Source organism: Sapajus apella, unplaced genomic scaffold (genome assembly GCF_009761245.1).
Source record: "Sapajus apella isolate SASKATOON/1434 unplaced genomic scaffold, GSC_monkey_1.0 scaffold4, whole genome shotgun sequence".
NCBI classification, from domain to species: Eukaryota; Metazoa; Chordata; class Mammalia; order Primates; family Cebidae; genus Sapajus; species Sapajus apella.
The window spans coordinates 58,811,165-58,824,632 of record NW_022436944.1 but is presented as its reverse complement, the minus strand read 5'-3'; the positions used below and the strand labels follow the sequence as shown (position 1 = coordinate 58,824,632).

General features: G+C 34.8%; 1 long non-coding RNA gene across 1 annotated transcript; it reads left to right on the top strand.

Moving 5' to 3' along the window:
* The first annotated feature begins 225 nt into the window (after positions 1-225).
* On the top strand, positions 226-12,329 carry LOC116538118. The gene is made up of 2 exons (XR_004263511.1): positions 226-360; positions 12,209-12,329. It is a non-coding gene; the product is annotated as an uncharacterized LOC116538118 (long non-coding RNA).
* Positions 12,330-13,468: the final 1,139 nt, after the last annotated feature.

Genomic DNA, 13,468 nt, shown 5'->3' with positions numbered 1-13,468 from the left:
TCAGTTCTTCCAGACAGTATTAAAGTACTGAAACTTCCAGATAGTATGAAAGTACTGTCCCAGACAATGGGACACCAGACCTCTCACCCACTATGATTGCTGAATCAACCACCTGCTTCCTGTTGACCAACTCCTCTTCCTTACCCCTCCCTAATTCCTGCTTTCCCACAGGTGATTACATTTCTTCCTTACTATATAAGCACCTAATTTTAGTCACTTGGGACAGATTTGAGACTGATCTGCCATTCTCCTTGGCTGCAGCACTTGAATAAAGCCTTCTTTTCTGGCAGTACTCACCGTCCCAGTGATCAGCTTTCTGTGTGGTGAGCACAGTACCTGGACCAAACTCCTAGCATTTCAGTAACACTTCTTTCAAAAATTTCTCTTTACCTTGGTTTTCATCAAGCTTAATATGATGCTTCTAGGTGTGATTTTCCTTGTGTGTATTCTGCTTGGGTTTGTTGAACTTCTTGGATTTCTGGATTAATTTTTTAAATCAAATTTAGAAAACTTTTAGTCATTTCTTGAAATATTTTGTGGGCCTAATCTCTCTCCTCTCTGCTAGGACTATAGGACACCATGTACTCATATATCAAACCATTTGATGTTTTCTCTCGAGTTACTGGAGATATGTTTGCTTTTTCAGTATTTTTTTCTTTCTCTTCTTCCACTTGCATAGTATCTATTTCTCTGTTTTTAAGTTCACTGATTTTTACCAGTCCCCACTCTATTGTTAAGCTCAAGTGAATATTAAATGTCAAATATTGTAGTTTTCAGTTCTTAAATTTCCATTTTGTTTTCTTAAAAAATATTTTTATCTTTGTCGGCATGTTCCATATATTCACTAATTGTCTGCCTTTTTATTTATGTCCCTAAATTTATTTATATGAACTTTTAAAAGTCTTTGCCAGCTAATTCAAGCATGCATATTTTCCTGGGTTGTACTTCTAGTGACTTATTCTCCCTCCTGATTAGAGTTCATATTTCCTGCCTTTTTGAATGTCTTAAAAATTATTATTGTGTTCTGGACACTGTGGCTGTTAATATTGTTGAGAGTTTACATTATGTTGATTTCCTTTAAAACATGTTGAGTATTGTTTTAGCTGATAATTGCTTTACTGGTGACTTTATTATATCAAATCTTGGTTTTAGTCTTTATTTGGATGGCGATAAAGAATCTGCACTTCTAAGTTGTGGCCTTTGTGGAATATGAACTGAATTTTCAGGTGCCCAATGAGATTATCTCACTCTGGCTGATCAAAACTCTAAGCATCACCCATTCCTGTGTCACCTCCACAATCTGTTCATCTCAAAGATGAATTTATGTTCATCCTATAGCTCAGTAACTGTTCTCTGTGAGGCCTTGTGGAATTCACGCTGACATGAATAGTTTAGTATTTGGCCAAAGACTTAAGGGGTACCCCAATGCAGATTTATGGATTTTTTTCTCTGTGCAATTCCCTCTCTCTGCTTCTGTGCTCCAGAAATTCCATTTGCCTCAGTAGCTCTGAATTTCAGTGTGTGTGCGTGTGTGTGTGTTTCAGAGAAATAACTGCTCTTTCCTTAGGCTCCCTTACCTATGCTAGCATTTCCAAAGTGCCCTCAGATGCCTTGGAAACCAGGATGAATGCACAGTTTACTTCATGTGTTTTATCTTTCCTCTCAAGGATCACAGATCCGTACTATCTGTGGTCCAGAACATTAAATGTCTCTTTGTATATTTGGTTCCCTTTTAGAGTTGTTTATACATAGTAGAATTATAATTTTAATACTCATTATTCCATCATGATCAGAATCAGAAAGTTTTCAAAAATTAGTTTAAAATCTCTAATGTATATTCTCTATCATATTATTATATCATATATGCAATTCTTCCATCACTGTGGATTACAGTTGTCCCTTGGTATTCAAAGGACTGGCTCCATGACTCCCTGTGGATACAAAAACCTTCAGATGCTCAAATTTGTAACATAAAATGATGTGACATTTGCATTTAACCTGTGCACATCCTTCTAAATTATCTCTAGGTTACTTATAGTACCCAATACAATATAAATGCTATGTAAATAGTTGTTATAGTATATTTTTAAATTATTATTTTTAGTGTTGTATTGTTTTTTTATTTTTATTTTTCAAATATTTTTGAGCTGTAGTTGGCTGAACCCAAGGATGCAAAGAGCCATCCGTATTTCCTCATGTCTTATAATTTTGGATTGTGAAGTAATCATTAACAGAATTTTACCTGTGGGAATTCTATACAGTGTAGGTAGAGGACATATTCTTCCAGGTTATTTTGTCTTGTCTTCTTTCAAGAGCCCCATGAGTATTACTGGAAGTTTATACATTGATTTCTTACCTTTAAAAAAGTTAACATGAATCCCAGGTAAAGGAGAGAGCCATGTTTTTAGTCTTAGTAGGGAGATTTTCTTTTTCTACCCCTCCCCAACAACATTAAGCATATGAAAACAAGCATAATATCAGTGGTATTTAAGGAAGTGAAATGTAAAAGCACCATAAATAGCACTGAAATTACCACAGTGACTACAGTTAGAGAGCCTGATTACAACCAATGCCTGTTAGGAGTGAAACAGCAAGAACTCTTATTTCTTGCTTCAGTGTGATTGGTATAATCATGTTGGATAACTGGCTGGTGCTATGTAGTAAACCAAAACATTTGCCTACCCAATGGCTCATCAATTCTATGGCTAGGGACGTATCTAAGAGAAATAAATGTATACATCTACCAAAAGACAGTAAGTGGATAATTACAGTGTGTTATATTCATACAATGTGGTACTATTCAAACCCTGAGATGGCCTGAATGAAATAATATAGAGTAATAAGAACAAATAAATCACTGCTGCATGAAATAATAGAGATTAATGTAAGAGAAATAATCATGAGCCCCCCCCCAAAAGCCAGACAAATAAAAAAATATGTTAAATGATTCTATTTTTATAAAATCCAAATGGTCATGAGAGTTGGAATAGTAGTTATTTCTGGGGCCCTGAGTAGGAGTAGGAATTGACCATATAGGGCTATGCTGAGGCCTTCTGTGATACTGGAGATGTTCTATATCTTGATCTAGGTGGTGGTCACACAGGAATATACATGTGTGAAAATTCATTGAGCCTTATGCTTGAGATGTATGCTAAGCCTAGATAAAAGATTTTTTCCTAAGTAGGTATTATGCAACAATCTTTAACAAGTAAAATCTATCTCTAATCTTTAAAAATATGAATTAAATCATTTTAACTTTGAATGTGAAATCAAAATATTTTAAAATTCCTCCTTACATTGTTAATTAAAGGATGGATTTTCTTATATAATCAAGGCAAAAACCTATTCCTTTAAGCAAATTAGACACAATTACTTTTATGCCTCTCCCAAAGTTTTATATTTAGGGCTTTTGCAGCCTGCAGGAACTAAATTCAATTTCATACTTGAAAATCTTTCCCCTGCCAGATGCAGATTCTGCTGTTTGCCACTGATAATTTAAAGGTGCTAAATTCAGACACTTTCAAACTATGTTTCTCTAGAGATCACCCTTCTTTCTATAGATGAAGCAATTAAAAATAAGCTCCTATTCTGTTGCTGCTAGCCCTTAGATATCAAAGTGCAGAAGTTAAGAGTTGGAAATGAGATATTTTATAGGGTCAGGGAAAGAGTGGCTTTCATTAGGAATTGCGCTAAGTTTCATTTATGCTAGATAAAAGATTCATTTTTGAAGCTTCTTGGGATCTGTGATATTTGATGATATTTTACTTTTTTATTGCACTCTATCGGGGGTGATTCCAAAATTTTCTCAGTATACTTTTAAGCAATATCCATCCTTGAAAGTTTTTACCAGTTTTTGTTGAATTAGAAAAAGTCAAAGTTTTTCCCCTTACAATCGTTTCTAAATTAACTCCATATTTAAAAGCTGGAATTAATTTGAAAGTGAAAAAGGACAGTGTCCACAGTGGACACCCACTGCTTTGTCTTCACAGCACTGCCATTCTTCTGGAAACATGCCCCTGCTTCTGAGAACTCTTCCTCCCCCTCTGCCATGCAGTTCCCATCCAATATCGTCCCATGACTCCACCCTCTAGTCATATTTGCTTGTTCCAGGAGTAGCATTTAATTCAAGCGAGTCCTCTAACCTATTTCCCTATTCATCTATTTATTTACAGTTATTTTTGCATTGGGACTGAGAAATAAATCAACTTCTTTCCAGTGATAGGATTAATAAGAAATACTGCTCAAGAATTGTTGGTGACTATATTTCACACCAAAGCCAATAGAAAGATGAGCACATATCTGATATCTTGTATAATCTTTTCTTATCAGGCCCAAAGGATTTCCTTTTGCCACAAGCTAAGACATTTTTATCTGGCAAAATATGGGATGTTAAACTGTCAAATGGAAAGCAAGGCAGAGAAATACCTAGGTTGCTCAATTTTCTTGAGATTGTTTTATGTTACCACAAAGGAAGAGAATGAATAAATGAATGAATGTGATATTCTTGCATCACCACATAATTTGAAATATCTCTTTAGACAGTAGAAAACAACCTTAAATGAAGAAAGAGAAGCTGCAATTTGATGTCATCATTATCAATCATCTTGGACATAAGAGGGATGCAGGTTACTTTGGGGAAGAAGCAGTGACAAGTTTTTTGTACCAATGGTGCTTCACAGTGGATAAACTTTTTATTTTTCCCTCCTAATATTGAAGGAGAAGGTGACCTGCATACACGGTTGCCCTTTGAAATGACTAAAGGATGGATAGATACATTACTAGCACAGAAGCAGTAAATAATGGAGGGTAACATTAAATTTTTACTCAATGTTATCTTGAGTTAAAAATGTATCGAATTTGGTCTAAAATCACTTCTGATGGATATCTCTAAAGGTTTGAACCCTGTCCTTATAACCTTCTTAAAGAAATATGTTAGTTAATCTTCTTAACTCAGTTAAAATAAAGGATTCTCTAGCCAACAATTCCCCTAAAGTATAAATATCCTGGTGTCATTTGCAAGAAATCTGAGTAGATTCAGAATTCTCATAGGTAGGAAATATGAGAACGTGAGTTGGGTACTTGGAAGGTATGATTGTGCGTTTGTTGCTGAATCTCTGACATCTGGCTCAGTGCCTGGTGTAGGTGTTTAATAAATATTTGTTGAATGTATGAATGAATGGGTTTCATTTTGAAACATGGACCAGTAGTCTAGTCATTAAGTAGTTTTTCCATTTTTATCCTTTGCATTTGGTGATCTGTACAAAATTTTTAAAGGTAGGGTAGTCTGAACATTTTTCTGAAAATTTTCTGAACAGAAAAAAGTCCACTTTGCCCATTAAGCAGATGATCTGAGTGGCATCCTTTAGAAGGACCTTACGTGTGTTACAATTCTTGCATCCCCTAATGGCCATATATGGAATCACACTTCAGAATAAGAAACCAATTTGGAAATAGGACCATATTTTGAAGAAAAATTGTAATCTGGACGCTGGAGCTGGGCAAATGCAGTAGAAAAAATGTTCTTTTTCAGAACTTGTATGTGTCTTGATGACAACCAAGAAAGGACAGATTATCTCTATTACTGAACAAGCTCCCTGTAAATCAAGGATGAGGTCAGCAATGTTCACAACACAAATGAACAGAAGCAATCTTTTATAGCCTATCTTTGAAAATAAGAAAGTCTAGAAGACCCCATTCTGATAGATTTTGGAAGAGCCAATTTAAAGTTTGTTTCCTACATTTGGAGAAGTGGTACTGTCAGCCTCAGCGATCTTTCTCGTGCACCAGGAAAAAATGCAGTTCAATAGGGCAGGAGTATGGTGGAAATTAGTTGACCTTTTCCCATTTCAGATTTTGCCTTCCCCCCCACCCCAACCCATTCTTCCTGAGTTTTTGTTTGAAAGTAAAAATTTTAAAACGAATATCTCTTCTGCAATCCACCTCAGACTGTTTGGATAATTATTGTGGAAGTGAGTACGGGGTCTGCAGAGAAAGGTCAACTTCTGAAAAAGCTGAACCAAAATTACAGCAGGGTGAATCCCCTCACAAACCTCATAAAAGTGAGAGTTAAAAAATAAAAAGACCATCAACTTATGAAAAGGAGAATAGGAGACTAATTAAAACTGGAGATTAGGCCAGCGAGGTGGCTCACACCTGTAATCCTAGCACTTTGGGAGATTGAGGCAGTCGGATCGCTTGAGCTCAGGAGTTCAAGTTTAGCCTGGCCAATATGGTGAAACCCCATTTCTACTAAAAATACAAAAAGTAGCTGGGTATGGTGGCCCGCGCCTGTAATCCCAGCTGCTTGGGAGCCTGAGGCAGGAGAATCGCTTGAAGCCGGCGGAGGTGGCAGTGAGCTGAGATTCTGCCACTGTACTCCAGCCTGGGCGACAGAGTGAGGCTCCGATTCAAAAACAAAGTAACAGGCCAGGCACGGTGGCTCATGCCTGTAATTCCAGCACTCTAGGAGGCCGAGGTGGGCAGATTACTTGAGGCCAGGAGTTCAAGACCAGCCTGGCCAACATGGTGAAATACCATCTCCACTAAAAATATAAAAATTACCTGGGAGTGTTGGTGGGGACCTGTAATCCCAGCTACTCAGAGGATGAGTTGGGAGGATCTCTTGAACTCAGGAGGTGGAGGTTGCAGTGAACAAAGATTGCTGCACTGCACTCCAGCCTGGGTGACAGAGCAAGACTCCATCTCAAAAAACAAAACAACAACAACAAAAAAGCCTGGAGGTTTTACAAATTCTCATAAATTTCAAAAGGCCAAAAGTGAAACAGTTACCTGACGACTGACTTAGCTAACCAGGTAAAGCTTAAATCTGGTGCTGTACATGGTAAAGGCAACAAGAAACATGTGTGAACTGTGACCACAGAACCTAAAGAAGACATATGAATTAGAAAATTAGAAACACTAATTACTTCTTTAAAAAAAAAAAAAAAAAAAAGTAGGGAAGGGTATCTGGTGAGTGAATCTGAAAAAAAAAAAGATAAAAGATACAGTGATAATTTTTGATAGCTGGTAGACTCTATCCACCAGATCAGCTCCCCTAGTGCAGGCAAATCGGTGATATCCCGGCAACAGAAATGGAGAATTACTTTCTGGAAAGCCGTGCACAGCTAAGGTGAGATGTTGTGCAGAGAAAAATCGGCCTCCATTCTGGATGATGAAACTTTGTGGGCCTCATTCACTATCTGATATTGAAATACTGATGGTCAGGCATACGCACTCAGAAAGGAGAGCGATACTGATCTTTAAATCTGTGTAAGCATATTACTTGTATTCAAATAAAATTAAACTAAAAGAGAGAGGAAGAAAAAGCTGATACATGACTCATCGGGAAGTTCAGCTCCGTTTATAATTTATAGCAAGCTACCTAGACGGTCTATGTTACTGTAGCTAAGAAGGTTGTGAGTTGACTGTGGAAGGACAGTCAGCTTTTCGGGGGGCTCCAGAGGTCCTCAGTGAGAACAGTCCTCTGACTATGCTTATATAAGAAGTTTAACTTCCTCTGGGTTAATTCTATAAATATTTTTATACCTAGTTTAATGAAGATTTTGGATATTTCTGCTCACTGTATATTTAGGAGTAGTGTTAGTGGGTCATAGGATAATTTCAGTAATTTTTCGTTCTAGAATTTATATTTGATTCTTGTTTACACATTCCAGGTTTTTTGTGAAATTCTCTTTTCTTCAACATATTATTTACACAATTTTAAAGTTGCTCTACGATAGTGCTGCTAATGGCTCATTTGTGAAGTTGCCTTTTAAAATTTTTTAAGTTTTAATTTTTGTTGGCACATAGTAGGTGTATATATGTATTGGGTACATAAGATATTTTGATGCAGCATACAATGCATAATAATCACATCAGGGTAATGAGGCATTCATCAACTCAAGCATGTATCCCGTCTTTCTGTTATAAACAATTCAAGACACTCTTTTAGTTATTTTTAAATGTACAATTAATTATTATTGACTGTAGTCACCTTGCTGTGATACTAGATTTTGTTCATTTTATCTAATTATAATTTCATACCCATTAACCATTCCCACTATCCTCCACCCCCAACTATGGAGCTCAGCCTCTGGTAACCATAATTGTGCTCTCTACCTCCATGAGTTTAGTTGTTTTAGCTTTTAGCTCCCATAAATAAGTGGAAACATCTAAAGTTTTTCTATGCCTGGCTTATTTCACTTAATATAATGACCTCCAGTTTTATCCATGTTGTTGCAAATGACAGAATCTCATACTTTTTATGGCTGTATAGTACTTAATTGTGTGTATGTACCATATTTTCTTTATTCATCTGTTGACGGACACGAGCTGCTTCCAAATATTGGTCATTGTGAACAGTGAGAGTACAGTGAGCAATAAACATGAGAGTGCAGATATCTCTTCAATATTCTGATTTCCTTTCTTTCCTTTCTTAGGGTACATACCTAGCAGTGGGATTGCTGGATCATATGGAAGTTCTATTTTTAATTTTTTGAGGAACCTCCAAACTGTTCTCCATATTTTTGTATTAATTCACATTCTCACCAACAGTGTATGAGGGTCCCCTTTCCTCAACTTCCTCACCAGCATATGTCATTGCCTGTCTTTTGGATAAGAGCCATTTTTAAAACGGGGGTAAGATAGTATCTCATTGTAGTTTTCATTTGCATTTTTCTGATGATAATGATGTTCATCATTTGTATGTCTTCTTTTGAGAAATGTCTATTCAGATCTTTTGCCCATTTTAAAATCAGATTACAAGTTTTTTTTCCTGTTGACTTGTTTAAGCACTTTCTATATTCTGGTTATTAATTCCTTGTCAGATGGATAATTTGCAAACATTTTCTCCCATTCTATGAATTGTCTCTTCATTTTGTTGTTTCCATTGCTGAGAAGAATCCTTTTAACTTTATGTGATCTCACTTGTCTATTTTGCTTTGGTTCGCTTTGCTTGTGGGATATTACTCAAGAAATCTTTGCATAGTCCATTGTCCTGAAGAGTTTCCCCAATATTCTCTTGTAGTAGTTTCATAGTTTGTGGTCTTAGATTTAAGTCTTTAATTCACTTTATTTTTGTATATGGTGAGACATAGGGGGTCTAGTTTTATTCTTTTGCATATAAATGTCCAGTTTTCTCAGCACCATATATTAAGGAGACTGCCCTTCCCCAATGTATGTTCTTGGCACCTTTGTCAAAAATGAGTTCACTGTAGGTTTATGGATTTATTTCTGGGTTTTTTACTGTTCCATTGATCAGTATCCTCCTTTATTTCTTTCTTTTACCTAATTGCTCTAGCCAGGACTTCCAACCTTACATTGAATAAAAATGGTGAGAGTAGGCATCCTTATCTTGCTCCAGCTCTTAGAGGAAAGGCTTTCACTCCTCTCAGGGCAATGCTTGCTATGGGTTTGTCATACATGGGCTATATTATTTTGAGATATGTTTCTTTTATACCCAGTTTGTTTGTTGAAAAATTTTTTTTATCATAAAGGGATATTGGATTTCATCAATTTTTTTCCAGCATCTATTGACATAATCATATGGTTTTCGTTCCTGTTTCTGGTAATGGGATATATCACATTTGTTGATTTACATATGATGAACCATCCTTGGATCTTTAAAATGAATCCCACTTGATCATGAGGAATAATCTTTTAAATATGTTGGTGAATCTGGTTTACTTGTTGGGAATTTTTGCATCTGTGTTCATCAGGGATTTTGGCTGGTGCTTTTCTTTGTTGTGTCTTTGTCTGGTTTTGGTATCATGGTAATGCTGGCCTACAGGATGAATTTGGAAGTATTCCCTTCTCTTTAAGTTTTTTTGAACAGTTTGAGTAGAATTGTTATTAGTTCTTTAAACGTTTGGTAGAATTTAGCAAAGAACTCATCAGGTCTTGATCTTTGCTTTGATGAGAGACTTTTTATTATGTCTTTGATCTTGCTACTTGCTATTGGTATTTAATAGTTTTTTCTATTTCTTTATGGTTCCATCTTGGTAAGGGGTATATGTCCAGGACTACCTATTTCGTCTGGAATTTTCAATTTATAGAAGTATAGTTATTTACAATAGTCTGATGATTCATTGTGTTTCTGTGTTCTCAGTTGTCATGTCTCCTTTTTGTTTCTGATTTTATTTATTTGAGTCTTCTCTCTTTTTTTTATTCAGTCTTGGTAAGGTTTCGCAATTTTGTCTTCAAAACAAAAAAACAAATTTTTGTTTTGTTGATCTTCCATATTTTTTGTAGTCTCCATTTCATTTACTTTTGCTGTGAACTTCATTATTTCTTTTCTTCTACTAACTTTGGGTTTGGTTTGTCTTTATTTTTCTATGTCCTTGAGGTAAATTATTAGGTTGTTTATTTGACATCTTTCTACTTTTTTGGTGTAGAAATTTATTGCTATGAATTTCCCTCTTGCTGCTGCTTTTCCTGTATCCCATAGATTTAGGTATGTTGTATTTCCATTTTTATTTGTTCCCAGACATTATTAAATATCTTTCTTAATTTCTTCATTGACCCATTGGATATTCAGGGGCATATTGTTTAATTTCCATGTATTTGTGTAGTTTCCTAGGCTCTTTTATCATTGATTTTTATTTTATTCTATTGTGGTCAGAAAACGTACCTGAAATGATTTTCATTTTTTGAAATGTGTTCGAAATTGTTTTGCGTCCTATAATGTGGTCTATTCTGGAAAAATGTTTCATGTACTGATGAACAGAATGTGTAATCTGCATCCGTTGGGTAAAAAGTTCTGTAAATGTCATTTGATCTAGTGTATAATTCAACTATGATGTTTTATTTTTTATTATCTGTCTGAATGCTCTATCAGTTGATGTCTATTAATTTTTCATTCATATGCTTGGGAGCTCTGGTATTGAGTGCATAGATATAAAAATTAATTGTTGTATCCTCTTGCTGAATTGATTCCCTTATCATTGTACAGTGACCTTCTTTGTCTCTTTTTATAATCTTTGATTTATGGTCTATTTTATCTGATATAAGTATAGCTACTCCTGCTTTTTTATGGTTTTCTGTTCTGTGGAATATCTTTTTTCATTCTTTCACTTTCAGTCTATGAGTGTTTTTATACATGAAGTGGGTTTCTTGTAGATAGCATAGAATTGAGTCTTATTTCTTTATCCACTCAGCCCTGTCTTTTAATTGGAGAATTGAGCCTATTTACATTTCATGTTATTGATAAGTAAGGACTTACTACTGCCATCTTGTTGCTTGTTTTCTGCTTGTTTTATAACTCCTTTCTTCCTTTCTTACTGTCTCTCTTTAAATGGTTTTCTCTGATAGTATGTTTTAATTTGTTGGCTTTTATTTTTAGTGCATCTATTATAAATGTTTGCATTGTGGTTATCATGAGGCTTACAAAAAACATCTTCTAGGTACTACAAGTTATTTTTAAAAGATTACAACTTAGATTACAAAAACGGAATATAAACAAAAAAAGGAACAAATGGGGAAGAAACCTTTACACTTTAACTCAATTCCTCCACATTTTGGCTTTATAGTGTCTCAATATATATATTTTTATATTACCTATCTCTTAATAAGTTGCTGTAGCTATTAATGTTTTGGATAGATTTGTATTTTTGGCATCATGATGGAGTTACAAATAGTTGCAAATCGCAATGTGGTATTAGAATATTCTGTGTTTGTTCATGTACTTAATTTTACCAGTGGGCTTTATACTTTCAAATGGTTTTGTTTTGCATATTACTGGACCTTTTTCTTTCAGACTGAAGAACTCCCTTTAGAATTTTTGTAACATGGGTCTGGTGGAGGTGAATTCTCTCAGCTTTTGTTTGTCTTGGGAAGAATTTATCTCTGCTTCACATTTGATGGGCAATGTTGCCAGATACAATATTCTTGGATGGTGGGTTTTTTTTTTTTGTTTTTGTTTTTTTTCTTATTTCAGCACTTTGAAAATGTCATCCCACTCCTTCCTGGCCTGTATTGTTTCCCTTGAGAAGTCTGTTGCCAGATGAATTAGAGGTCTTTTATGTGTTATTTACTTCTTTTCTTTTCCTGCTTTTATATCCTCTTTTTGTCCTTGACCTTTGAGAATTTGATTATCATATGCGTTGGGGTCATATTATTTAGGTCAAGTCTATTAGATATTCTCAGATGTTCCTGTACGTTGATATTCATATCTTTCTCAAGTTTTAGAAAGTTTTTGATTATTTTTTTACAGAAAAAAACAAGCTACTCTTATGGCCGTCATTAGCATCATTATCAACAACAAAACAATAAGGACAATAAACAGGAACTGGACACCTCTGCAATTCTTGAGGGAATCAACCATATTAAAGAAGGTAGAGAATATTTCTGCTTATTAAATGGAAAAATTTCAACAGAAAAACAATATATCAATTCAAATATTTATGACTAATACTTCTCGAGACAGTTTATAAGTATCCAAATTACATCTATCTCAAATGGCTTCTAAATGCTAAGAAGTCAAACAAAATAATTGAATTATCAGTTAATATTTATTGCAGGCATTACGTTGCTTTTAGGTCAGTTTTAAAATATTAATTTCTGTGTTTAATTAAATATACAGGGAAAAATAGAAATGTAGACATATTGAGGCATTTTGTATAATCAATACATATATTTATATAGATATAAATCTTTATATAATACATTTATACCCATTTTATATGACTAGAAGTATAATTTTACCATGAAAGTAAGCATATAGTATTTTTTGTCATTTTATTATATTTTTTAAATGTTCAATATTTGTGGGTACCTAGTAGGTATATATATTTATGGGATATATGAGATGTTTTAATATAGGCATGCAATATGAAATAATCACATAAAGAATGGGGTATCTATCCCTCAACCATTTATCTGTGTTACATACAATTTATTTGTGTTACATACAATCTAATTAAACTCTTTCAGTTATTTAAAAACGTACAATTAAGTTATTATTGACTCTAGCCATCTTGTGCTAGTTTAAAAAATGGCATGCATGATCTCTTTAGCAGCTCCAGCCATACTATGATCTGTACATTTTTTTTTATTTTAGCAGGTATAACTCTTCCCTATAACCCCAGCATTCTACCAGGTCACCCATTTAACAATCATGTTGATCACACGTTCAACCCACTATACTTTTATACTTTACATATTCAAAGAAGACACTGGCTTATTTATTTCCTATGACTGATCTGATCTCCCACTTAAGCCCTCACCCATTGGATTGCCATTAAAAAACAAACAAATAAGCCTTGAATTTCCCAGTGAATGGTGTCAGCCTCTTCTGGTTTAAACCATTTCCTTTGAATCTGAGTCTTTTGGGGTACATATTCAGGGAATTTGAAGATCATATTCTTGTCACCAAAGTTATTTCCTTCTGTCTCCTTTTTGTCAATTTGGCAAACTAGTGTATGGAGAAGCTTAAGAATCTACCTCCCATGGGGGAAGAGAGGCCTCTCTGCAT